Genomic DNA, 27,614 nt, shown 5'->3' on the forward strand with positions numbered 1-27,614 from the left:
TAGCGAGTGAAGAGAGACAAATCATTTTTATTTATATTTTCTTTATGACAGTTTATCGGTATATCTGTGATTTTTCTGTGTCCCGCCCACCTGACTGGTTACACGTCACAGTTAACAGCCTATAAACGCTGAGTAATCTGAATCTGCAAAGTAATTAAAGTAGCAGAAAATGGAAATACTCTAGTAAAGTACCTGAAAATTGTACTTAAGGACAGTACTTGAGTAATTTGTACTTATCAGTCCAAAATATCAGTTTTCAGTCTCTTTGATTTCTAATAATCGGTATCGGTCGGCCCGAGTTCTGGCTATGATTAGTCGAACCTGCTTCAATGGTTTGTATTTATTCTGTCTGGGAAACCTCATGACCGTTGGCTGACTCCACCATGAGTCTGAAAAAAGGAAATCTGGACACAGCGTCTGAGGTGGAGCCCCGTTAAAACCTGAAAGCTGCTCAGTGACGCGTGACGCCAAAGAAGTTTGAAGATCGTCTGACAATCTGGGTCATTTTATACACGGGAAGTCAAGCTTTTTCTCAGCGGTGCAGAGTAAAGCAGAAACATTTGCTACCTGCCCAATAATTAAAACCCACCGAGGAGCCTGCAGCGGTGAGTTGAAATGAGGAGGACGCTTCAGGACGTGTGTTTTTCTGAAATCTGGTTGTTCTTGTGCGAATGCTTTTGTGAGAGGGGAGAAGATTCAAACGGCTGTCGGCTGGGTGGGAGGAGACGTTTAAAACCTCTTTTAAAGGACCCTCTTGGTAACCCAGCACTGTAGATCCACGGTGGTCTTGAACAAAACGTGTCAGTTTCATATACTTGAGGTTATTTTCTGCAATAATCCAAAATCCAGTTCAGTATTCTCACAGGCTTTTTGTGGAGTGAACCAGGGTGATGCTGACTTCAGGGTTAGCTACAAAAATACATCTTCCCTGCAGGGATCCACTTCAAATCAAATCAGTTTTATTTATACAGCCCAGAATCACAATCACATCGCCTCAGCGGGCTTCACAAACTGTACAGTGGACGACATCCTCTGTCCTCAGACCCTCGAGTCCAGTGATGAAAAACTTCACATGTTGGGAAAATAAAAACCTTTTAACAGAGAAAAACAATAGAAGAGCCACAGAGGAGGATCCCTGTCAGGACGGACTGACAGGAAACAGATGTGGCGTGTACACAACAGAACAACAAACACAAACACAAACAGTGTGGACAGAAAATCTGATGCCAGTTATTATATAATATATGTGAAGTGTGTGGATCCGAGGCAGGTGACCCGGATAAAGAGACGGATCCGGGAATCTTTCTCACTTTCTTCCGTGTATTACCATTTCACAGTACTTTAGAGAAAAGATGGATAGATAAGTTAATAATAACAAGATAATGAGCAGTAACAGAGAAATCATCAGATTCAAAGACACTTCCTGGGGACTAGAAAAGTCGTTATCGACAGTCGGCCGGCTCGCTGGAGCAGTAAACTGGGTCTCAGTGCATGAAGGAGTCTAATGATGTGACTGATTCCAGGGATAAATCCAGCCAAAAGTTTGTATTGTGAGAGTTAATTGCTCCACAACATGATTTATAATTGTACATTATAATACAATAATGAATAATAAGACCTCAGATGGAGACAGAGTGTGTTGACATCACCGCCGCTGCTCAAACTAAACTACGACTCCTCGGGGCGACTTTGACCTTCTGTGCTGAGATAACTGCCAGCGACATCAATAAACACCGGCTCCCGGAGACAAAGACACAGAATTCAGATGTTTTCTCCCCCCGGTACGACTTTATCACACCCGACTGACGGGAAGGGGAACTGTTTAGCTTCCAGCTCCATTCATCGTCCCAAATACCTCCAAAACTGTATCTGTGCTGCCTAAACATCCAGTCCTGAGTGTACTTTCTCTGATTCGCTATCAAACGTTTCCAAACCAAACGCCAATCTCACGGGAGTGTGTTTTCATATCGGAGCATCAAGCGGGTTTTTAGCCACATACCTGCTTATCTGTTGTGTATCCCATGAGCCTCGTCGCTGTCTTATCTCTCGTGTCGTGTAAATATCTGTCAAACAAGGGTAAAAACAAGAGTTTGGAACAGCTACAGGACTTGTAAAGTGCCAGTGTTGCTTCACTCTGTGGGGAAAAACATTCACATCAGCCTCAAAGTTCCAGCTTCGTCAGTTCTGATCAGCTCTTCATGACGTCTACTCGTTGACCAACACCTCAAAACCAAACCCGTGAGAGTGAGACCTGTTTGTGTGCTCATGTTTTGAGATGAATGCCTTCAAATTTGTATCATTTTACCAGAATGAATCGCTGTGTGATTAATTTTCTGGATGGTGTGACTCCGTCTGGTGTTTCCACTTTCTTCTTCTTTGTTTCTTATTATTGCGTCCGCCGTGTACACTGGAGATGGAGGCTGCGTCTCTGCCCAGAACTGACGAAGAAGAAGAAGAGATTAACTTTTAGTGTGGATCTGGGTAAAGGGAAAGATCCCAGATATTGACATTTTTTGACAATTTATTTAGGTGAAATAAAGAATTCGGGTCTGAGCGCGTCTTAAAATGCAACAAATTTTGGATTATGACTTTTTTCTCAGAAGTTCAGCAGCACGAGGAGGCTGTAGTTTCTCTTCATGAGTAATAAGACCGACTGAAATGACTCAGCAGCTACTGGATGGATGGATGTGAAACTTTGCTCCGACATTCTTGCTCCCCAGAGGATGAATCTCTCTGTATTCAGTGATCCTGAACCTGTTGACAAAGACACGCTGAAACGTTTAATGTTCGTATATTGTTGAACGTTGTTGCTTCTCTCTTTCTGTCTGATTTTAAATTCAGGAAACTTGCCCACTCTCCACTGCTGTCAGTGAAGCTGCCCTCGACAGAGTCACATAAATAGGATTTGGCAGCTGTGGGCAGCTCTTAGCAAGTCTGTCCAACAGAGTTTAGTCTCTTGTTTCCTGGATAAACAAAGGTAAACAGTGGGGGAGTGGATTCACTGCAGGTGATAAACTTTTTAGTGATTGTTCGAAGTTTTCTGCATCGTTGAATCTTCCACTCCGACAAAAATAGATCCACTGACGTGCAGACGAGGCTAATAAGGCATCAGCAGCCATCACACCGCGGAGAGACAAGACATCAGTGACGACAATCTCTCAATTACTGCTGCTATCTGTTTGTTCCTTACGCACATACAAAGAAGCACAGACTCACAACAGACACACAAATATCTCCCAGAGTCCCTCGCTGCGACACAACGGCTCCTCATTCAATCGTGGGATCTTATAAGCTCTTCATCTGCCTTATTTTCTGAGACGCTACATGCACACAAACATACACCCACACCGACAAAAGGAGGAGCCGCAGGAAGTCTGACACCGAACTTCTACAAAAACTACAGAATAATGACCAGACCTCCTGCTGCGGACCGTCAGGAAGCTGTCACAATAAAGGCATCCGATGATCTTAAAAGAGGGAGACGATGTGTGATGCAGGTTCTTCACAACAGAGTGGGTCTGTCGGATAATGAGGCCGTTAATCTCCCATCAGGCTCACGACGCCACGAGGCTCCCGACCACTTAAACATGGTCACGCTGAAAGAATCATCTTTGTTTCTAAAGGAACAGTTCACGACAATCCAGCCGTCGTCTCCTCCTGATGATATAAAGTCAGGCTCAGTCATCATCTCCTCCTGATGATATAAAGTCAGGCTCAGCCATCATCTCCTCCTGATGATATAAAGTCAGGCTCAGCCGTCGTCTCCTCCTGATGATATAAAGTCAGGCTCAGCCATCATCTCCTCCTGATGATATAAAGTCAGGCTCAGCCGTCGTCTCCTCCTGATGATATAAAGTCAGGCTCAGCCGTCGTCTCCTCCTGATGATATAAAGTCAGGCTCAGTCATCATCTCCTCCTGATGATATAAAGTCAGGCTCAGCCGTCGTCTCCTCCTGATGATATAAAGTCAGGCTCAGTCATCATCTCCTCCTGATGATATAAAGTCAGGCTCAGCCATCGTCTCCTCCTGATGATATAAAGTCAGGCTCAGCCATCGTCTCTTCCTGATGATATAAAGTCAGGCTCAGCCATCGTCTCCTCCTGATGATATAAAGTCAGGCTCAGCCATCGTCTCCTCCTGATGATATAAAGTCAGGCTCAGTCATCATCTCCTCCTGATGATATAAAGTCAGGCTCAGCCATCATCTCCTCCTGATGATATAAAGTCAGGCTCAGCCATCATCTCCTCCTGATGATATAAAGTCAGGCTCAGTCATCATCTCCTCCTGATGATATAAAGTCAGGCTCAGCCATCATCTCCTCCTGATGATATAAAGTCAGGCTCAGCCATCATCTCCTCCTGATGATATAAAGTCAGGCTCAGTCATCTCCTGATGATATAAAGTCAGGCTCAGTCATCATCTCCTCCTGATGATATAAAGTCAGGCTCAGCCATCATCTCCTCCTGATGATATAAAGTCAGGGTCAGTCATCATCTCCTCCTGATGATATAAAGTCAGGCTCAGCCATCATCTCCTCCTGATGATATAAAGTCAGGGTCAGTCATCATCTCCTCCTGATGATATAAAGTCAGGCTCAGCCATCATCTCCTCCTGATGATATAAAGTCAGGGTCAGTCATCATCTCCTCCTGATGATATAAAGTCAGGCTCAGTCATCATCTCCTGATGATATAAAGTCAGGCTCAGTCATCATCTCCTGATGATATAAAGTCAGGCTCAGCCATCATCTCCTCCTGATGATTCATCCCTTTGCTGGCACTGGTTTTATTTACAAAGCTGTTCTCCATGGAAGGCTGGAGGTGGCGAGCCTGACCTGGTATTTCTAAAATCCTGGCTGCGGCCGTGACCATTACTCTTCGCTGAGTTAATCAGGCAATTATAGGCACATGCTGTTTATGTAACGCACATCTACTCTTTGTTCTTCATGATGTCCAGGGTTCATCATAACTGAGCAACACTGAACCGAATGTCCCTGTTGGACGCCCTTTTTCCACCGGTTAGTGTTGCAGCATCGAGGCATCTGTTCCTGTTCGTGACGCAGTTGGACGGCGCAGCGTGATCCCACTGTACAATCTCAGCCGCTCGTAACGTCGTTTCATCTCGTTCACTTCTGACGCGCCGCAGTATCACAGGATGTTTGATATGTGGAAGTGAAGGCTCTTGCAAACTTGTAATCAATTATTAAGAATCCCCTCATGCGCTAAAACAGCTCGTTCTGATTAACCGCTCACAGAGACGACACTTCTTCTTTTGAACTCGCATGTTTTTTCTGCATCCAGACATTTTTAAGAATTCACGCCAAGGTACACTCGAGCTGTTTGAGCCCTAAACCCAATAAGGTTTTATGTTGACATTTACTTTATTCCCTCATAAAATGCTCAGATAACACTCTGTGTATCCCTCCGTGCCTTTTCATCCCGCTATCTTAAATCCTTCTGAAGTCGCCCCTTTGTGATGAGACTTTTAAATAAGATAGACTTGTTGAAGTAAGTGTTTTGCTTTAAATAAGAGAAGAACAGAACTTTAATATGTAAGAAAACAACAGTCGGTGGGTTCGAGTGTTTCCAAACGCTGCGGCGGTGGAATTAGATTGCGTCTGAGGATTGGTTTTCTTTGCGGTGACACGTGAGGTGCTGTTCAGTCGGAGGGTTACCGGAGGTCCCTGTGAAAATGTTATCTGCTACAGGAAGCTGATTGCCTGCTGCTGTTGTACACAACACTTCTTCTCACTGTTCATTGAATCTCTGTCGGTTTACTGCTGAGTCAAACCAACACTTCACCAGCAGTTACAGACACTATAAATCACTGTTTGTTTTTTTTATTCTTATACTACAAGTTCACAAACTCAAACCGTGCTGCACTGATTTGTGTTTCCATCACCGGTTTGAATACGACGAACTGACCCGAGTCGCGGCCGAGTTTCCGAGTGTTTATGTAACCGCAAATCACCCGATAGTCAAGAGGTGACATTGAGATCCATCCAGCCGTGATGAATAGTGAGAAGATGTACAAAATAAAGTATCATCCTCATACCATTAAAAAAAAGTCACCAATTCAAATACTTAAGGCACCAATCCAGGCTTATTATGTTAATTAATGTATCTGAATATGAATACGGGGATTACTCACTGGAGAGAGCCTTGAATTTGTCCTTCACACGTTCTTGACAAGAGATAATTAAGACGATATTACAAATAGCAGCAGAAGTCATTTATAAAATCTCTCTGTCTCTACATGGTGGATATCAGGATATAATTAAAGGTTTTTTCTCGATCCCTCCGAGGTGTAATCCCAACGGGACAAAGAGAAATCCTCTCTGCACCCGACAGCTCTCCTTGGTTTTATTTCAGACTATGTGAAATGACTTGCATTGTGCTTTCAGACAGCTGTTTATCCAATCAAACCAAAGAAAAAGAACAAATCAATTCAGTTTTCCAGAAGTTTGACTGTTTTGAATGACAGGTGAAACCTCATTCAGTCAGACTAAACCTACATGATTCATCCCTGACGAGACACCGCTTCATTACTGACAGACTGACAACAAGTTCAAACCCTGATCGTGGCATTCATCAGGTATCAGACACATTCAATTCATCACAAAAATGTAACTGTGGATCATCAACTAAAGAAAGTTTGTACTTTGTTTGAAATTAAATGAAGTTTCTTGTTGAAGATCTCAAAGGCAGAGCTGAGCTTTCAGGATCTTATAGGATTTTTCTGGCGCCTGGAGCCTCACTGTGTTATTCACAACTCTCCAAACTCCTCAAGGTTATCGCTCATTCTTGAGGTTGATCTGTAGCTTTTGTACGGTGGTCTGTCCTATTCATGTTGTTTTTAAACCAAATTTCATTTTTTAAAATGTATTATTTATTGCCACATTTTGAGAGTTTTCCAAACTGGTCCAGTGTTTAGAACCGCAGTCAAGAAGAAAATATACTTCATGTTAAAGAAGTTGAAAGTCGTGCTGAGCATAATGAAAACAAGTTTAAAAACTTGAGAGATTTGTTGAAACATCCATTCTTGTCTGGGGTCACGATTATCACCATTCATTTTGAGGCCAAACTGATAATGCTTGATCGTTTTTCAATCATTTTCAAGGAGCAGCAGAAGACCGGGAGAGAGGCCCAAGAGATTGGTGTGTTTACCCGCAAGGCTATAGTTCATAAACCACAGACCACAAACAGTTGAATATGGCAAGGACGAAAGATACACAGAATATTTCTTTTTCATTTCTGACTGTTCTTGTCTTAAAAGGCAGTATTCAAGGCTCTCTCAGGGTCCTGGATTAAGAACTCATCTGGTAGCATAATTTACAAAGTTTGTCCAGTTTGTCTTTGTAGGAAAATGCTGCAGTAGCCAAGAAGGTAATCAAGCCATTTTGTGTAGCGTTTGTCTATCTGCTGTGCTATAAAACCCTTATAAAACCACGGGATTGGATTCCTCTTACGTTATCTTAAAGTAAAGTTAGCGTAAGTAAACCCCAAGTGTGCGGTGAATTTTGACCTCAGCCCTCAAAAAATCAGATTCAAGAGTTGTTGGTCATGTTTTCATGTTATCTGTCTAAAGTCAAACCTCCAGTGGAAAAAGTCTAAAATATGCCAGAATCTTCTTCTGTTTATTTGTGTTTACAGAAGAAAATGGTTCCAGTTATTACGTTTCATTTTCTCTGTGTTTGACAATAAAATAACTGCACATTATTCAGTCTCTTGGCGGCTGCCTCCTCGTCTCTCTGCCCTCTTCAGTCCCATCAGGCTGCACAGCAAAATAATCAGAGTCATAAAACTGGAGGAAACGGGAGCAGAGGCAGCGCCGTCAGTAAATGTTCTGCATGATTTCCCCTCGAGGCGGCGAATCAGTGAAATGACCAGTTTCTATGATAATGCTGAGACATTTGTTTCTGATGGACCAGAGAATGTGCCATGTTCTGGTTCTGACTGTCAACATTTACAGACTCCTGACTGTCAGACACTTCAACTGAATAACTATATAATAGCCAACTTGACTAAAAATAATAATAGCCAAAATGTAATAGTTGAAAAACATAATAATGCATAGACCCATCATTTTATGTTACAATGTTATTCATCAAGTGAAAGTGGACCTCCTCGGGGTGGTCCTCCAGTGGCCGTGGCAGATTGTTATTCCAAGGTCCTGTTAAATCTAAAATAATAGGTTTAGGGTTATAATAGATAGCGCTTTCATTCTTTTTACCGCTTCGTCTTCCACCTGATGACATTGTGCGTGAGTGATGATGTTATCATTGCTGCAGTCAGGTTGATAAACAGGAGTGAAGATAAATCCACTGTTTAATCCCAAAAGTTAAAAAGTAATCTCTGAGCTCTCCTCTCGTTGGTAAACGGCTCCGGATCAGAGCAGAATCCCCACAAAACACTCACTCACATATGTGTCATGTTGTGTTTTGATAGAGAGCCCCCTACTGGTGGAAATTAGTACAGTATTGTATCCACCATCCAACAGTGATGATATTTATAACCATGTAGGTAAGGTTTTCCTTGCACCGGTGACTGTTCTCCCTCCAGTAAAGATGCATCAACCCACAGCAAGACCTGACAACACTTTGGCCCCCGCTGTTGATCTTTCCTCACCCCTGCAAACCAACTTTCTGCCCAGATTACATTTCTGCCTCTCCGACTCTGGAAGATCCCATCAGCTCCTGCTGAGGACATTTCCTCCTATTATCCAGATAAGATATGCAGATACAGATCACATTCTATTACCAGCTGCAAATGATGTCTGCATGTGTGCATTTTAGGACTACAGTTATTATCCGATTGGGATCTCGTAGATTGCCTGGCTCTATTAGACGAAGCCGAAGGGAATTTAACGAGTGAAACCGGAGGGATAGGTACTTTTTTCTCCAAGGTCACTTTTAGCGATTCGTCTTCATTAATTCAAAAACACCTCACTGATGTCGGGAGGAAAAGAAACCTTTTCTTTTTCTCATAATTAAAAAAAAAAACACACAAAGTAGCTGTGACGTCTAACATTTCTTCCTCTGCTCACATTCCAGCTCAATCTTCGGTCCATAAACATTTCAGGCCACTATTTGTGTGCGCACAACATTCAGGGACAACTGCACAATTACAAAACACCTTTCATGAATGTTGAGTTTAACCTCTTCCACTTTGCTATACAATGTTCTGTCTGTATGGATGGAATTTTTAATACATCTCCTGTATAAGCCTCGGGTCCCTTTCATTTATTATCAACGGACAGTAGCGCGGTTACAGTTCGTTCCTCCTAGTTAAGACATTAGACATGTTTAAAATTGCATTTAAAAAGGCAATAAAACAAAGCAATAGTAAGCAAATAAATAATTCCAGATTATAAAGAGGGTATTTATCTTACTTATTGTAAAGCCACAATAAACAGTACTGTTTTCAGCCCTGATTTTAATGAGCTGACTGTTTAAGCCGACCTCTAAAGAGGGAGAAACTAAAAGCTGCTTCACCTTGTTTGGTCGTGCACTAGGCAGTAAACGGTGAACATAAACTCTAACATAGGTCATGTTTTTATGCAGGGCTGATGAAGGTCAAATGGAAATGTGATATAAATGCTAATTACTTTGGCAACGCCTTTGTGCCTGTCTGCTTTCACATTTAGAGGCTGCTTTAAAACAGCGGGGACGTTGTTGGACTCGTATTCAAGGTGTTTCTACTCACGTCAACTGTCAAACAACGCCGACACACCGTCTTCGTCCAATCCAAACTTCTCTTCATCGAGTCAGAGCACATTACACATCACGGTGTCTTAAAACTCCTCATGAGAACACATTTACAGGCAAAAAACAACAAATCATCATGCTAGAGGAGACTGGGGTTTTTACTCACAACCATGTAAAATGTGGCTTTTACACTCTGTAATGTTTATGAACCAATCTCAGCGTTTGGAAGTGGAAAGAAAAAGCCTGATTTTTAGACACGATGCATCAAGAAGTGGCTTTGTGTGTGAGGGGTGGAAGCTGAAACATAGGAGGGGTGAAATGAAAACCTGAGTGAAGCTCCAGAAATGTTTTGTGGACTATGAGACTTCACCTGACTTTACATCAGCATGGAGGGAGGAGATGATGAGTTTCACTGTTGGAATGAACGGTTCCTTGTAATCGTGCACAGAGATGATTCCTTCCTCCAGGACACCTCCCAGCCTCCGTACAAACACATCATGTCGACCACTTATAAACAGAATCCTCTGCAGAATCCCTCTTGTGTTGTTCTGACGACCCGGGAACCTTTCTCTGACATTATCTTCATGGCATTTCTACGTTATTCGGAGAATCCACAGGAAGCCCAGCGGGAGACAGATGAGGGGTGACGCGTGGCAAAGGGCACATGACGGAGTTGAACCTGTGACATCAGACCTCAGAGTTCCTGCCTGTAAACCATGTGAAGAAGAAGAGTTGAAGAATACATCAGCATGTTCTTCTTCTTCTTTCTGCCTTCATCTCCGTGGCAACCCTCCTGAGGATAACCTTTGTTGAGTAAAGCTTCCTGTGATTGGCTCCAGAGATAACAGAAGGAAAATGTCACTGGATGATAGAAAGATAGGAAGGCTCTGCTGTTTGTTTGGAGTCTGTGTTGTGTTTGTGTGTTTGTCACTTCTGCCCTTGAGTTTTGTTCGGTCAATAAACCTGACCCCTCTGCTCTGTTTGTTTGCTGTCCGGCCTGACAATATCTGCACACAGGATCTGTTATTTACACCTCTGTGAGAAGATAAAGCCTTTCTCCTGAGTGAACACACTTACTGTTCATGTTCTCATCACACAGCCGATATCCTTTGTGATCTACAGTCTGCAGAAGAGTCCGGCAATCGACAACTTCCACTGTAGAAAGATGACACCATCCATGTATAGACCGGTTCCCCATAAACCTCACTTTCACTAAGATATCCAGTCTGACACCAGGCTGGGAAAGTTGTCTTATTCCACTTTAAGATTTTTTTTTTTTTTGTTGCAAAGACAGTTGGACAATGTCCCGCAGGTTTCTAACATGACCCAGTTCTGTCAGTTGTGGTGGTCTCAAATAGTGGCCTGGCTATCACCTGGCAGCCGTTTCACACCACCACCACCATCTCCTCCTCCTCCCGATAAGAAAGTCATCTCACATGTATTTGTAATCTGACTGTAATATGACAGGTGTTGTAAGATGTTAATATGAAACATGAATGTTGTGAATTTATTGAACACCTTTTCTGAATGAGGTTGGGTGTAGTGAATATTTCAGTTAGATGCCCGATCAGCTGTGTTCCTTTTTCACTGACCGTGTCTTCCCAGATATTCACATTTTTCTGGAAAAAAATCTAGAAGACCTCTTAATTGTTCTCAGAGATTGGTTTTGTTTCTTCTCCTGCTTCTTCTTCTTTGAGGTTTAGTGGCAGATGGTGGTTGTTTCAGGTTTGCAGTCTCTACTTCCTCTACTCCATTTATGCCTGTACTGCAAACTTCTGACAAGTTTTATACTCCAAATCAAGTTGATGGAACAGCAGATACACGTTATTCGCATTGTTTTTCATTTTAAAACATTATCAGAAGTTCTCTCGAGGATGAGAAGAAGGAGAATTTGTTTCCGCTGGCAGCATCCTCCCAAAAAACAATCTGAAGACTTCTCTCAAATTTTCTCTTGTCGATTGCAAAGGCGTCTGGTTTTGTTTCATCTGCTACTTTTAGGTTTATTGGTGATTCACAAACAACTGATTTGGTTTTTTTGATTTTGTCTAAAATTGCACTTTGCATAGCCTCGTTTGTTCTCTCCAAATCAGTTGATGGAAATACACATAATTTGTATTTTCTTTTTTTCCTCCTCCTTTTTTGCAACATTTTAAAACCTTCAAATTCACTTGACGATTAGATGGAAAACATGGCTGCTGTCATGATCTTTTTTGTCGAGATGTCAGACTTTTTGGCAAAGTTGCTTATCTGCACATCACCTGATGAATGAAAAGTCAAATTTTCTATAGTTTATAGCTCCGTTTTTGGTCTCCACCAGCTCCACCAGGGAAATATCTGTCTCTTTAGCTGCTAAACGCTCCACTGTGTTCACCAGCTAGTCTCTTACTGTGGACAGTGACTTTTTACAACTTTCTCTCTGAAAACAACGCCATGAGAGCACTGACAGTGAGCCAACACTGTAAAGTTGTATCCAGACAGATACAAGATCAGCGGGAACTCACTACAAAGCTTGGTGAGGCCGAGAGGAGCTGGAGTCAGAGACACACAAAACGTTAAACATTATTGTCACATTGCCATTTGATCATTGGTGGGAGAAGCACTCATATGTTTCATCTTCTATTTCAAAAATTGAAGATGAAAGAGGACAGCAGCAGTTCAGCTTTAATGAACGTCAAAGAGACGAGGAATGTATTAAAACACGAGCAGGTCAAAGATCACGCAGATGTCCTTGTTTTGTCCCCCTCTGCTTCCTCCTGAGATGGACAGAACCGACCAATTAGCATCTTCGGTTTCAGGTCAATGTGTGTGTTGGATCGAGTGCCTCGTCCTTCACGTTCTCCTCTTCAAACACTCCATAATAACTTTTCCCGTGCGCGTTAATCCGCTGAGTGGTTTTGATTCATACATGTTTGTGTGTTCAGTGCGTGTGTGTGTGTGCGTTTGAGTATGTAAACATCCCATCAACCAAAGGTCATCTGAAATCGAATGGCAATTAGCGACAGATCGTCACCAGGGACAACGATTGGGTGTCATGGCGACAGTGTTTGTGACACACACACGCAGAGCTGCTGTGATCAGGTCAGCGCCTCTTGTTTTGCTTCTTTAGATGCCACTGCATATTCATCACTCCGACGTGCTCATGAATATTAATGAGGATGTTTATGCTCATACATATTCATGAAAGTGACTGTACTCGTGGAAATATTGCTGTGTTACAAGACTTTAATGCACCCATGTGTGTTTTGTTTGTATTTACGTTTGTGTACATGCGGAGTGTTAATTAATCTCCAGTGGGGCAGACGAAACAATAGGAACACCTGACAAGGTGATGAAATGTTGCAGTAAACCCAACCTGTGTGAGGAAGATGATGATTCAACTCTCAGCTAATATTCCTCATTGATGTCTTGCTCAGAGTTACATAAGAGGATTAACACTTCTTGCATGATGTCTCATGTAAAACTGCAGCGGCCGGTTAGCTTAGCTTAGCATAAAGACTGCAAAGAGCTTGTCTGGAAAACCACATGCCAGAGTCTTCATGCATTTATTTTATTTCAGAATTGAATCAGAGGGTGAACCTCTTGAGATGCAACATCTTATTTTTGAGACGCAAAAGATAAATGTTAACAAACGAATAAACAAAAACACCACAGAACAAACAGAATAACCTCGGGCTCATCTGCCATCACAAATTGATACATAAATGATAATTTTACTCGGATGATGATTGCACTTGTAGACAGCATGTTGTCTGTACCGGATACTTGTCTCATCCGAGTACTCAATCAACCCTAATTGTCATTTTAAGCATATTAGCATGCAGGCCGAGCGACCAAGTCACAAAAATAATAGCAGAAAAATGACTGAAAAAACAGATTTCTAATAGGAAAAGAACTTTTTCGAATAGGATTCCCGTAGGATTTTTAGACATTTATGGGAATCCTTGTAAAAGTTGAAAATCTGAATGTCAACTGGAATTGGGATCATGTTTCCACACACATTGTTAAGCTTTAGTTAATGAAACTCAAACACTTCCTGCACAAATGTTTCATATTAAAAAGGAGATTATACAACACATTTGTGTCAGGCCAGTCGTGTACTCAACCATGGCCTAACACTGATAAAAAAAATTACAAAGTGGAAGCAATAAATTTATCAGTGAATTAAATAACTATTTGTATTATATTTTTATATCGTTTGAGCCACCAACATTTAAAGGCCCATAAATGTATTGGCTGATAATCATATTGCGCTTATCTGTGACCCCTTTTGATCATATTGTCATGTGGAGTGGTAAATACCTCTCAGATGAGGACCAGTGACAGATTGATGGATCAAACTGCCAATATCCAGCTGTCAGTTACAACACCTCAATTTGTAATCAATACTTTTAGTCCATTGTCAGATGAGAAAGGACATAAATATTAATGAGACTCATCGTTGGTCATCTCCCCCACATTCCCCAGTATTGATCCTGTGACTGATGAGAGCTCAGACACAGGAGAGCTCGTCCCCAGCGTCTTCATGTCTGGTCTTTATTTAAACGTTACACCTTTAGGAAACATTGACTGAACACGTGTGTTGATCACAGGCTCGTTATTGAAGCTCTACTTCACTCTGCTGCCCCTGAACGATGGACTGTGGAGCCTCCAGACGCTCCAGTGAAGCAGCAGATTACAGCGTCTGAGAAAGGATGAGACCAGATAACACTTTATTGATCTAAAGGTGGAGAAATATCAAGTGTTCTTAAAGTCCAGGACTCAGGACGAATGGGTGGAGTCATACTGAAAGTTATTATTAATCACTTTGCTGAGTCATTCACTTCAGCACAAAACTAGGCCTGGTAATAACATTAGAAGCTTAATAGCCTTTTATCTGCAAGACAGTGAGGGTATCATGATTGTTTTTATGGATTTGTGGTCTTGGTGTTGATGTTTTGGTGGCCCCATGAGGCAGACATGTTTCCTACGAAGTAAAACTTTAATAGTCAAAAAGGGAACACATTTCATATTCTTATTACTGCTGTTGTGAAACAGATAAACATACCTTGAGGGCTCTGTTCCTACCTGTTAATGAACCATGGGCCAAATGAGCGCTATTCCCTCTGCGGCTTTAAGTGCAAAGTCTGCAAAAATCTATGTAATGAAGCATACGTGCATGCATGCAAATCTACAGCTTCACACTAATGAAGCTGGTGAAAGTTTGAAAAGCTGACTTTGCATTAAAACGGATAACAAAACTAAAAAAGATGTGAAAGTTCAAAGAGCCACGATTCACCAAAATACAAAAATAGAAAGCAGAACGCAGCATTGAACAGAATGTGTTGTTGTTTCCCCTTTTTGTGCCTTTCCATAAACACTCTAACGTGACCTCATACCAAAAGGACTTGATAAGTTGATTGCAGTGACTCCCGAAAAAACAACATATTTGACCGTTAGAGACTATCAGCTGCAGCAGTCCACAGTCAGAAGACCTTTGTCGTCATCCACAGTTGGTGGACCGTTTCTATAGGACATACTGAGAGGGGTTTGCGTATCTCCTGCACACAATCTCACAGTCTGAAGTGGTGACTTTTATGCAGTTTCAAGCAACTGGGCTGCAAGTTCACTTGAATTTCTACTGAATTTCACAAGTATCTGGGTGTACATTAAATCAAGAAGTACTGACTGATTGCAGGATTGGTAACCACAAAAAAAGAAAAAGAAAAATAATGCACCTGAAGGAAACTCATGGAAGGTATAATGAATCTTAAAACTGATGGCTTGGTTTGGGAAATGATCTGTAGTGATGTAAAATATACATATTATGAAGTGAAATGATCTCAAACATGCACATCTGGTGCTAAGATCCTTTATACCAGACTTCCTCCTTGATAAATGTGGTCCAGATGAGTCCTCTCTCCATAACGGCTTGAATCTGCTCTCTCTCTATGTGTTTGAGTGAGGATGATGGGACTAAAGACCTCGGGTCCTCCCTTAAGGTTTCTGTAGCGCTGATGGGAAGCCATCATGACAAACGGATTTATTGGCTTTTAACCTACAAATTGCCTCCTCTGTTTTCTCTGCAGTAATGGCTGTTGGGAGGATTTCACTCAGGCTGTTGCACTGATGGCAGCTCTAATGAACTCAAATACTTCATTTCACCCAGAAGCGGTGGATGAATATACGAGTCTCTATAATGTTCCTGAAAAATACTACCAGTGTCCTCTACTGATTGTTTGAGTGAGGGTTTCTAACGTTAGACTTCGTATTGTGTTTGATGATTGTTTTTACATAATTGTGAAGTCAGACATCTTGCTCCCTTGAAGCCTGCATCATTACAGGTTTGTCTGTGTGATGCACTGTTCTCCTCTTCAGTTCATTAAGCTGGGGGCTACATATCCTCCTCTTCAGTTGCCATTAGTGAACCAGTGTCGTCCCCGGTGCTCTCATATCAAATACTTGTTATAGAGTTGTACCATTTTCAGCTCTCTTTGCTGATGTTTGTCTGTTTCCACAGTGATGCACCACTTTGTTGATTTGCTGAACAAGGGTGTCACATTTTCTGTTGTCTGCTCTCTTTTCTGTCTTTCTTGTTGGATAGTAAAGGACAGTGTCATCTGCATACATATGAATTATGCATTTAGTCAGCTGTATTAAAATGTCTTTCATAAATATACTGTGTATATTCGACAAAACAGCCTAAGTACGCCACCCTTTGGTGCACTGTGAATTCATGCTCCAAAGCTTGACAGGCTTCCATCAGGCTCTTGACAGAACCATTCAGGTCTTTCCTACAACAAACACGATAATCAATTCAATATAAACAAAAACGTCAATTAACATATTTTATGTTTTGACAATATTTGAGGTTTTTACACCAATCATACTGCAGAATCCCAGTATTCTGGAAATTATAGGGTTTAGTATAATTACATTGATTAATTTAATTGATATATGAGTACACATACCCATCATATGTGAAAATATTGCTAAATATGGCTGAATTTGAAAAGCCAAAAGTGGCACTGAAGGAAGAGCCATTTGAGAGCTTAAAGATCTGGTTCTTTATTCTGAGCTGAGTCAAATGATCCGGGTCACTACAAAGAGCTGGATTTCTGATTACTAAGTGGCAGGAGATTCAGTTATACAGAATGGAGTGTATATAAAGTATTCCACTCTTTACTTTACTCCTTCACTTGAAACAATGAACTGCTTCTTAACTGAGTTTATGTGTAAAGTCTGAAATGGCATCTTATTTGCTGTCCTTCACCTTTGTTCAGCAAACTGCTATGTCTCATAACATTGTCATTTTTTAATTTCACCCTAATTGGCCAAGGAAGCTGTTAAAATATTCCCTTGAAGAAGAGAACAGAAGCAGAACAGCGGACGACCTTAAAATACTGTAGAAACGTTTGCTGAACTTTGGGAACTGCTCTGTGTCAATGAGTAAAAGGTGTACAAATATGAAGCATGGCAGGACTGAGAAAACGTGTTCACACTTGGTCAACTATCCCAATATAAAAAAAGGATTGTGATGAAATCCACCTTGCAGTGGACAGATTGATCACTGTGCAACTCTGATATCAGGCTCCAGCAGCCAGCCCGGATTAATTTCCAGACTCCCTCTAGAAATGTGTTGTGACTGCAAATCACCTGAAAGGTGATACAGTTTGTAGAAAAAGAGTACGTGAGCGTAGCGAGACAGTGTGCAGACAGAGAAGGGATATTATTGAATTTTGACACTATGCAATCTCTCCAGGGAAGCACCTGTGACTTGAATTGAAGATGTATTGTGTAAAATTGTTGTTTGTGCTTCCTAGTGGGTGAGCTACTGTTTTATCTGATATCACTGTTATGGTGTTGTTTCTACAACCAAAAAGTGAGTCCACGTAGGGGACATGTTGTGGTGGATTTGGCAGGAGGATTAGGAAAGGAGTTTAAAGGGGTGGGCTGAGGTGGAGTTGTAGTTGGGTAAAAGGGTTTTGTGTTTTTTTTAGTCTTGCAGTAGACCTATGAAACTTGCAAAATACCTGCCACATGACCTAATCATGGACCAACAGCTGCCCGCTTAGTCGAAAAGTGAAATGTGAGTCATGTGTTGGACTTTGTGAACTGACGTGATATAACTAAAATCTAAATTTTGGAAATTAACAAATGAGAGAAACTAAGTCTCCATGTTCAGTGTGGTTACATGTAATGTCTGTAATCTCATTTATCCACTTGTTACTGTTTTTCATTAATATGTGTGGTATTCACTGACATATCTCATGTTGTGAAAATATCTGAAGCGTATTTTAGGGATCGATCAGGAAAAACCCATTGATTTTGAGACGAGGGAAGTGCAAAAATGCTAACTGGTTTCCAAGGTTCAGGACTCATTCCTGTGGCACACGTGTGCAGATGTCTTGTGCTGATGTGACTTTGTGATGAATGGAATTAAAGTTTACAGAGTTTATATTCTGGAATTGACGGTCATGTTTTGTTTTCAAAGATCTTCTTCATGATGTCTGTACAACATTTAATTGTTTCCCTGCTGAGTGGAACTTCTTGGTTTTCTTTTTGCATTGTATTGTGGGTTAGTATTGTCCATCAATAGCACACTCAAATATCAGGCAGATTTGGTCTTCATGACGTCTTTGAGAACACTTTAGTGAGCACAATCTGTATACTGTGAAGCTGGGGCTCAGCCAGTGTCAGCAGTAGTACAGCAGAGCAGCTGCAGGATAAACTCAACATGCTACCATACTACACAGATCTAAAGGAGGATTTGAATAATCCAAACCCTTCAGCCTCAGACCTCCTGCCCGGCGGGACTACCAGGCCGCCTGAAATCCTTGAAAGTTTGTGAATATGAAAGAAAAAAACACAGGCCTTGAGGTGGTTTTCTTTCAGTGGATGCATGGTGTATGAGCTTAAATACAGCCGGGGGTTCTTGAAGCACTTTCCAGCCTGTGATCTGATAAATTTATTTCTGCTCCCTGTGGCTGAGGATCATGAGGAGGAATCAGAGCTGTTGTCATGGGAATGGTGGGACTGAGAATGAGAGCCAAACTGGGCTTCAAACCACAGGCCTTGAGGATCAGAGATCTGTGGAGAGGAGATGTATGGAACTGACTGACATCTGTGGACATAATTCATAATCTCATCTCGGTACCACATTTTGCTACAGCATTTTCTGTTATTTCATATTTACATTCTACCATATTTTCTTAGAAATATTTTGAAAACTTGGGAAATCTGTTCATGTTTCTGCTGTAACATCTGTCTCTGCAGTGTTGATCAAAGTGAAGCAGCAGAGACGAAAGTGCAGACACGTCTCTGTATTTTGCTGATGATATTCTAGTGTTTGTGACAGAAAATCTCGCCCGTTTCATCTTAAAACACAACATTAAAAGTAAACACACTGAATAAAGTTACTTCCATAGCAGACATTTCCCCCTTTTATGACAGAATTACAGACCTGCCACATTACTGATAATCATTCATAAAATACAATTTATTTCGTTGACAGTGTTTAAAAAAACACCACAACTTTTGGTGAGAAAAGAAATTAAACCTGCTGGTGGAAGCTTCAAACTATGACACTTAACCCTCTAGCATCAGTTTTGCATGTGAAGGACTCTGCGGTAAAGTAACGTAACATGCAACATCCAGTTAGACTTTAAAAATAAAGCTTGTTGGCCAACAGTTAAAATGTTATGACAATTATGACTTTCCGACTGTCATTAACAATGTCAAAGGGCCATAGTCTGGTTAGGTTTAGGCACAAAAACAACTTGGTTAAGGGTTAGGGTTAACCCCCCTAACACCACACAGGAACACTGTGCTTCAAACAGACACTGTTTTTTATTTTACTAATTAACAATTATGTCAAGAGAATAAAACCACGTCTGATGAGAAGAAACAGCTCAGCCTGATTGATAGAGCTGATTACACTCCTTTGAAAATGTGATCAAAGGACAAAAGATCTGAAATTTTAATGTTCTTATATACATTTCAAAACATGTAGCGTCTTTCTGAGCTCAATTGGGTTCAGTTAAAGGTCACCTTTTAGTCTTCTGCTCGTGTTTGCTCAATAACACCCACGGAAAACAGAATTATATTCTGATCAACTGTTGCTTTATACAGATGATAATTACATTACGATTAAATATTAAAAGAAGAGCTTAGATGCAAAGTCTCAATTAAATAAATCTTGAAAACCCAAAAATCTAAATTTAAATGGAACAGGACAAATGAGTAAGGTAGGGAGAAAAATTATGAAAAAATAAAGATAACTATGTTAAAGATATGTGTAACATTTCTGCATAAAAACTTCTAAAAACGACTCGACCTTTGTTCTATATTTTGTTGGGTTGTGTACTTACGTTATAGCAAATGTTTCCAGCGATACAGAGAAATCCACAAGTTTACTCAAACTTACTGTGCGTCTCATTTGATCAAGTGAGGAAGGAAGTCGGCGTACGCGAGTAAACGTAACGTTAATAAAACAACACTCAGCAGAGACTCAACTCTGGTTCTGGTTCTTTCCCCTCCGGCTCCAGTCAGCAGTCAACATTACAGAACAGAAACACCTGACAATGGAGGTCACCTCCGGATCACTGCTGCAGTCAGGCTGATAAACAGGAGTGATGATAAATCCACTTTTTAATCCCAGAAATTAAAAAGTTGGTAAACGCCTCAGCAGATATCTTTTATTTCTGCTTTAATGGAGGGACCCCTAGTAGCAGAAAATCACATATGGTGCCTTTAAAGATTATTTTACCAGACATTTAATTTAAGCGTTTACATTTCAGCTTTCCAATTTTCGATTTTGGGATTTGAAATTTTAACTCTTCACTTCAAATTGCCATATCATTATATCAATTTATCATTTCAGTATCTGCCTCTCTTTTTCAGTTTCCCTTTCCTTCTGAAATTTATTTCAGAATGGTTATCCTCAGTAATTAAAACTTAACTTCAACTAAAAGTGAAGGATAAAACCAAAGATTTGTTTTTAGTGCTTCTTTCAAAATACAAAACAACTAAAATATATATTAACTTTGTGTTTGAGTTTGCTGCTCTCCGAACCTACTTTCCCAACCAAAGAGACTCTCTTATCTTAATTATTCACCTTCATTATCCTCTCTGCCTTTGGTTGATCTACTTCCTGCATCGATAGCTACGAGCAGATCATCACTCTTTCTACCTGGTCGTGCTTTAACAGGGGTCAGAACATCAGTGTGATCAATAAAGCCGGCTGATCTATGGGATACTCAATAGTTCAGCTCATTATGGAGCCAGAAGAGGAAGATTTAGAGGCAGAGAGCGCGTGAAAGGACTGGTGTCTGTTAATCATTTGGCCTTTAATATGGTGTCAGAGAGTGAGAGATGAGCAGAGTCAGAAATTCAAATTAGAGTTGTAATTACATGTGACCCTGTTTCAGATGAAAGAGAGATGGGGGACAGAATTAGGGATGATGAAGAGGAAGATGAGAGGCGCTGGCAGCAGGTCGTATGGATCCTGAACCTGACACAGAAGCATTTCTACAGATTCTTTTAAATCAGTGACTGTCGGTTATTTCTCTTCTACTCACCATCATGTACAGTTTCAGTGTTTCCAGCAGTTTTTAAAGATCTAAAACATCAACAGTCTCTGTGATCAAACAGCGAAGGCTTCGTCTTCTTTGCATCAGCAATATTGGATCAGATGTGTTGACAGTTTTGTGGTTTTATAATCTGATCAGTCTCAATAAAGCAAATCAGCTTGGATTCTTAACTGTTAAATTGTTTTTGAATAATAACAGATGATGTTTTTTGTGATACGCTTTCAGGGGCTTTAATCTCTTTAAAGACGAATTAATCACGGCTGGCGACACAAAAAGGAAAAACAAAACAGATTGAAACCAAGACAAAAGATACCTCAGCAAATAATCTGATTGACTGATTTGTTTTTTAATTAGCACAATTCAAATTCAGATTGTTAAAGATGTACAGAAATAAATGAAATGCACATGAGAGGAGAGAAAAGAAAAGTCCTCCACAACCCTCTACAAAAACACCCAACACAGCTTTATTACAAACATCAGTTTAAGAATGTCGACATTCGATACCTTTTGAACCCTCGATTATGGACAGTTTTGTCTTTTTTTAATTAACATCTAATATCCACATTTTTTAAGCTCACACTTTCTGCAATATCTGTACATATAAAGCAACTTCAGCATTGTTCAAGTACGGGAAAGATTGTTGTCCTGGTCAGGTTTTACAACGAAAACCAAACTAAAATTACAAATTTGTTTAGAAGATAACATCAGACCCATGATGGGCAGTTTAAATGCACAATATGTAATTTCTGCTACCAGGGGTCTCTATCAAAACAATACAATTTTTGGAGAGTGTTGGCCGACTCTGGAGGAGAGAGTCAGATGCAGAGCCAGACCTCCTTCAGAAGTTCTGGCTCCTGGAGTCACATCAGATTCCTCCAAATGGAGGAGAGCTCAGAGTTTAGTTTTTAACTTTTGGGATTAAAAAGTGGATTTATCTTCACTCCTGTTTATCGATCTGACTGCAGCAGTGATCCTCAGACTTCATATCGGCAGTACAGCTGTTGTATGAACAGTTGTTTTTCTTTCCTCTACAGTTCGTTTCAAATAGTTTTTGTTGTTTTTCGTCTGAAACAAAGCCAGCGAGAGACCAGGAGCAGCTCACTTCACTTCAGTTGTTTTCCCACAGGGACACGATGCATACCAGCTGCTGTTTATCCAGTCCTGCACCGACACATGAATACAAACAGGTTGGTGCTCGCCGAGCTAAACGAAGGAAGTTAAAACTCAGTGAGAAACAAACGAGGCAGGTGGAGGCGAAGGAAAGCAAATTACATCAAATCAGATCTTTGATGAAGTTTAACTGACATGAACGGATCAAATTCTGTTAGTCGTTCCATCATTTCGAGTTTCTGTTCGTAAACATTTAACTAAGTATATTGCTAATTAATTGGTTTTCACTCGGTTCTACCTTTTACATGAACAGTGAATTTAATTGCATTTCATAACAGACAACGAGTTGAGACATATTCAATAGTTTTGAAGAATTAATGAAAATTGAATTGTTTTTGTATTTTAATGAATTGTGGTCAGATGTTAGTACAATATGGATGTATTCCACTCTTGAGAGTTTTCTTTAGATAGTTTCATAATTAAGTATTGTAATTTAAACTTGAGTATTCAGGTGTATTCACAGTCACTCCATACACAGCACGGTATATGATGGAGCCGACTCAGTGGGGAGGGCAGTCATATATTTAATAGTGTGTCTGTGTGTGTGTGTGTGAAAAGAAAAGATGAAAGATGACCCACAGCACGCAGAGGTTAGACTGGGATGATAATCAGACTCGACTTAATAGGTTTTTAGTTTTTATCTCTTTACACACACACACAAACACACACTACTTAGAGGATTGGCTGTGGCAGACTTAGTATGCTGGTCTTGTAACATACAGTGTGAATGCATAACATCTGTGGTTCATAACCAGCCTCCTCACTTATTTGCGGCTGTCACTGGTCCTGTTCTTGTCCTGATGATGCTCACTTAGCATAGAAATGCATACACTTACGTTGAACACCCGGGGAGGTATGTCTAATCCAATATCAAATAAAACATTTTTATTTGGATCCACATCAAATTGTACTCGCTCAAAATATCTCAAAACATCCTCCCATTATGACTTTGTTTTGACACTGAATTCAGTTTTGGTTGAGGTTCGGAGCTGAAAGTATACATACATGTGTGTCCAACCACCATCAGTGGAGTTTCCTCCAAATGGTCAGAATACATGAATGTTAATGCAGTAAATATCTGAGACTGACAGAATCTTGAAATCAGAAATGTTTATTTTCCCGCTGTGTCGGCTTGTCTTCTGTTTACTGAACACGACATTTCTCCATCTGTTTCTGACTTCATTCTTCATTTCCTCTTCTATTTATTTGCTTTCTGTCTCTACCAGCCCTCTTCAGTCCTGCTGCGATATCTCCACACAGCAGGAGAGCTCCAGTGTTACTGTCCTGCCGGAGTCCAACAGTGACGCTGAGTGAGCTTCTCTTGATGATGTTGACTGTTCTTTGACTAGAAAGCATCGTGTTTCTCCTCCGGGCTTTTGTTCATTGTGTCGTTTGACATTTGTCACGGCTTGTTAACGAGTGTACTGTCAGTCTGACGTCTGCACCTGCTGTTCACTGTTTGCTGACATCTGTTGTTTGTGTTTGTGTTGACGTCCTGTCACTTCGAGCGGCTCATCTTCTTTGTGTAACAATTTGCTTATATAAGCTACTGATATGGGTTTTGATTTGTTTTGAGCAAAAATATATATTTATTGTCCATTTTTAGGATATTTTACAATTGGCTTTTAACCTCTGGTGTAAGAAGTACTAAGACAACATTAGCAACATGGCTACCGTTAGCAGTCTGCCTACAGTCTGAAGCAAAAACCAACCATAAGAATCCCAGTTTGAGTTAGAAACCCTGACCTCAGTGCTGTGAAGAGGCAGAGCGACTGCCAGGCCACTATTTGAGACCACTTCAATGACAGAGCTGGGTAATTGTAACAGCCTTTAGGACCTTCTCCATCTGTCTTTGTGGCAAAGAAGAGATATTTTAAAGTGGAATTAGACAACTTTTCAGCTTCCCTCCCAGCAGTGTTTCCCTGTGGTGTTACTGTTGTTCGCAGCCTGGCTGCTGTCAGAAGCAAAAAACAAAGGTAAGAATCCTAGTTTGATCTAGAAACCCTGATGTCAGTGCGATGAAAAGAGTCTGTTGTATTAATAAGTACACAGGATTGGTAGAAAGAATGGTGGTTATGAAGCGTCTCAAGTCTCAATCTTAAGAGGAAACGCATATCAACAGGGCAACAGACTTTGACACAACACCAGAGCGCTCTCCATCCAGTGAATATTCATCCGTTCACTCTTGTTTCACCTTGGTTTCTATTACTCTCCCTCTTCAGCTCCTTTGCCTCCTCCATCAACAGGCTCCTTCTTCTTCTACAGTTGTTCCAACGTTACCTGGGGATAGTGACCGGGGAAAACAGTGCATCCTCCGGCTTTGGTTTTTCAGCGGCAGACACACTCTTACGCCGTAATACGACCTTAGTCGAGCCTGGTGTCAGACTGACTATCATAGTAAAAGTGAGGTTAAAGGGAACAGTCCATTCTTGGATGGTGTTGTTTTTCTACAGATGTTAGGCCGTGACATCTGTATTTACTGCAAAATGATACGTGACGTCAAAGCAAAAACGATTTCCAGCACAGAAATACTCACAAGAGTCCAGAACGCTGCCTAAAATAAACTGTGATGAATTTCAGCACCATTTTTGTGAAATGTGAAATGTTGTTTCACTGGTTATTAAAGAGGCGAGTTCCTCTGCAGCTGTTTGAAATATCTGCGTCGGAGTTTGATGTAAGATTTTCTCTTTAAAACTCAGAAGCGTGTGGCGCTGCTGGACGGAGAACAGTTGGGACAATGAGGTGTTTGATGTCGGACCAAAACATGTTTTATTCCAGGTGCCTCATCCTGTTTTAATGTTTATTCTGTTTCATTTCTGCCTCTGACTCCTTTTTGTTTTCTTTGGAAACTCTCTCCTTGTCATGATTATGTATAATTCAGTTCTTCAGGATTCAGGCAAATAAATCTTGGCTTCTTTCAGGCGGTAAATAAATAATCTATATCATAAAATGAATGCTCCTCCTTTCCTTGTCTTGTTCCACTTCACATTCCCTGATGCATCGTCCAAATGCTGAGGTCATATCTCCACATCGCCGTGGGCTATGAGGCTGAGATGGTGGCACTTTTAGCCTTTTGACTCTTCAGCATACTGTGTGCGCCCTTTCATGTAAAAACAGAGCAAACTGAAGCCATCGTGTCTCAGCAGTGGAACGATATAGACTCACTTTCATTACCTTCGTACTGAATTTGGTTGATTTGACAGGTTTTTCACGGCTTCCATGTTGTAGAAAGAAACTAATAATGGTTGTTTGTTGTGCTGTGTGCTGATTGGCTGATCACACTTTCATCCTTTGCGTACTGTGCAGCGTCGCCAGATGTACGTTAATTATCGTATTTGCATGATAATTTTGCCGTCTGATTGATGTAATTCAAAAATGCCATAATGAGCGATAATTTGACCATTTTTTGACGCTTATATCAGGAGCTGGTTGTCGTCTACGCTGTCCCGTTTTAATTAATTTCCTGCAAAAAGTAATTTTTCTTGTTATTTCGTGTTGAATATTGTTAAAATGTGACATATTTATTAAAAGGATGTTTGTTTGAATGCAGTTTTTATACATACTTGGAAAAAGTTAAGTTGAATAGTCCACTGATGCAGTTTCATTGTGTCAGTGTTGTTTTCGGTTGGCTGTTGTATTACCTTCATTTTTTACTGCTGTTGTTTATGTTATAATATGTGTTGTTATTATAATTAGTCCCTCCCGTCCTTTCCCTCGTCCTCCTGTCCTTCCCTGTAACCTCGGCTACACGTGCCTGCCGATAAATAAAGTCTCCCTAAATGATTGTTCAGCATTCGTATCAATTCAGAGCTTCTTTAATCTGGATTTTGGCAGCTGGAGAGCAACAGAAAGTGTTTATAGAGAGAGACGAGACTTTAAACTTTATGTCCTCCTCTCGAACTCTTTTCTTTTCATTTACTTTGTTCTCCTTCTCTTCTGCCTTACGATCTTTATTTGTTCCTGTCTGCTCCCTGTGTGTCACCTCAGCTCATTGCTGTTAGAAGGAAAGCTGTTATGATTCATGTTTATTAGTATTATTACAGAATCCAGTCGTCTCTCTCTGAGTTCTCCTCTGCATTGTTTTTTTTATGAAAGAGAACAGGCCTTTTATTGTTGTGACATTTTGACCGCCAAAGTAAAAGCACCCTGTTTCCCAAGAGAGTTGTGGTTCGGTCCTGCCGGGCGGTGCGAGTACCCGGGTACACGTGACGAGCATTTCAACAGGATGCTGAGTCACTCTGGCTTCCATTACAATCGTTCTGTAGGCGAATAAATGAACTTGTTTTATTGCATTTCTTTGCCATTTTAATCAGATTTTATGGACATCTTGGTAATTTGTTTTCCTTCTATATTCGGTGGTGAAATAAGCTTTGTTTTGCCCGTCGGCAGATAAAAATCCGGTTTGTAGTGCTGAGGTTTTTTTGTTTTTTTTCCAGTCACGATGAACAGAAGACATTTTATGCAGCTTGAGGCTGTAAAACTGAAGTACAAGAAAATTAGAAATGTTCTTCAGGGATCAGGATCATTCGTATTTTCTTCAGATAATTATTTTTTATGTTTAAATGATTTGTTTTCTTTTCTCAAAATTAAAAACGAGCATATTAGACAGATATTTCCCATAAATTTATTAACATCCTGCCATAAAGTTGATGATCTGATGCATCATCTCGCTGGTTTAGTGCTGGTAACTGTTTTTATTTGTTTTGAATTGGATCTGATGGTCTCAGTCAGTGAGACCATCTCATGTCTGTTAGTTTGTTAGATTTCATGAATTTCACTGGAGAAATTAAAGTAACATCATGTAAAATTTGTATTTTGTGCAATTTAGTTGCCCTCCAGTGCAAAACAACTGTTGTAAATCCAAATCCAAGGTTCCTGTGACAATTTGTCAGATGTAATGTTTCGTATCTCGGCAAGTTTGAACAATTCAATGTATGAGAACTGTCATGACATAAACATGGGGCGCTTCACCTGTGTCATGATGTCCGTGGATGCTGCTGAGCCCTGTTCTGGTGCCCATTCCAGCCCAGGAGTTGAAAACCTCCGTCTCCTCCCGGAGGTCCACCGCTGCTGAACTTTCCCTGGCAGTGCTCCAAGCAGAGTCAGCTAGCAGAGCTAACTTGTAGCCTTCAGAAACTGAAACTGTGCAGCTGGAGGACATCAGAGGGAA

The sequence above is a fragment of the Pagrus major genome, chromosome 10 (assembly GCF_040436345.1).
Source record: "Pagrus major chromosome 10, Pma_NU_1.0".
NCBI lineage: Eukaryota > Metazoa > Chordata > Actinopteri > Spariformes > Sparidae > Pagrus > Pagrus major.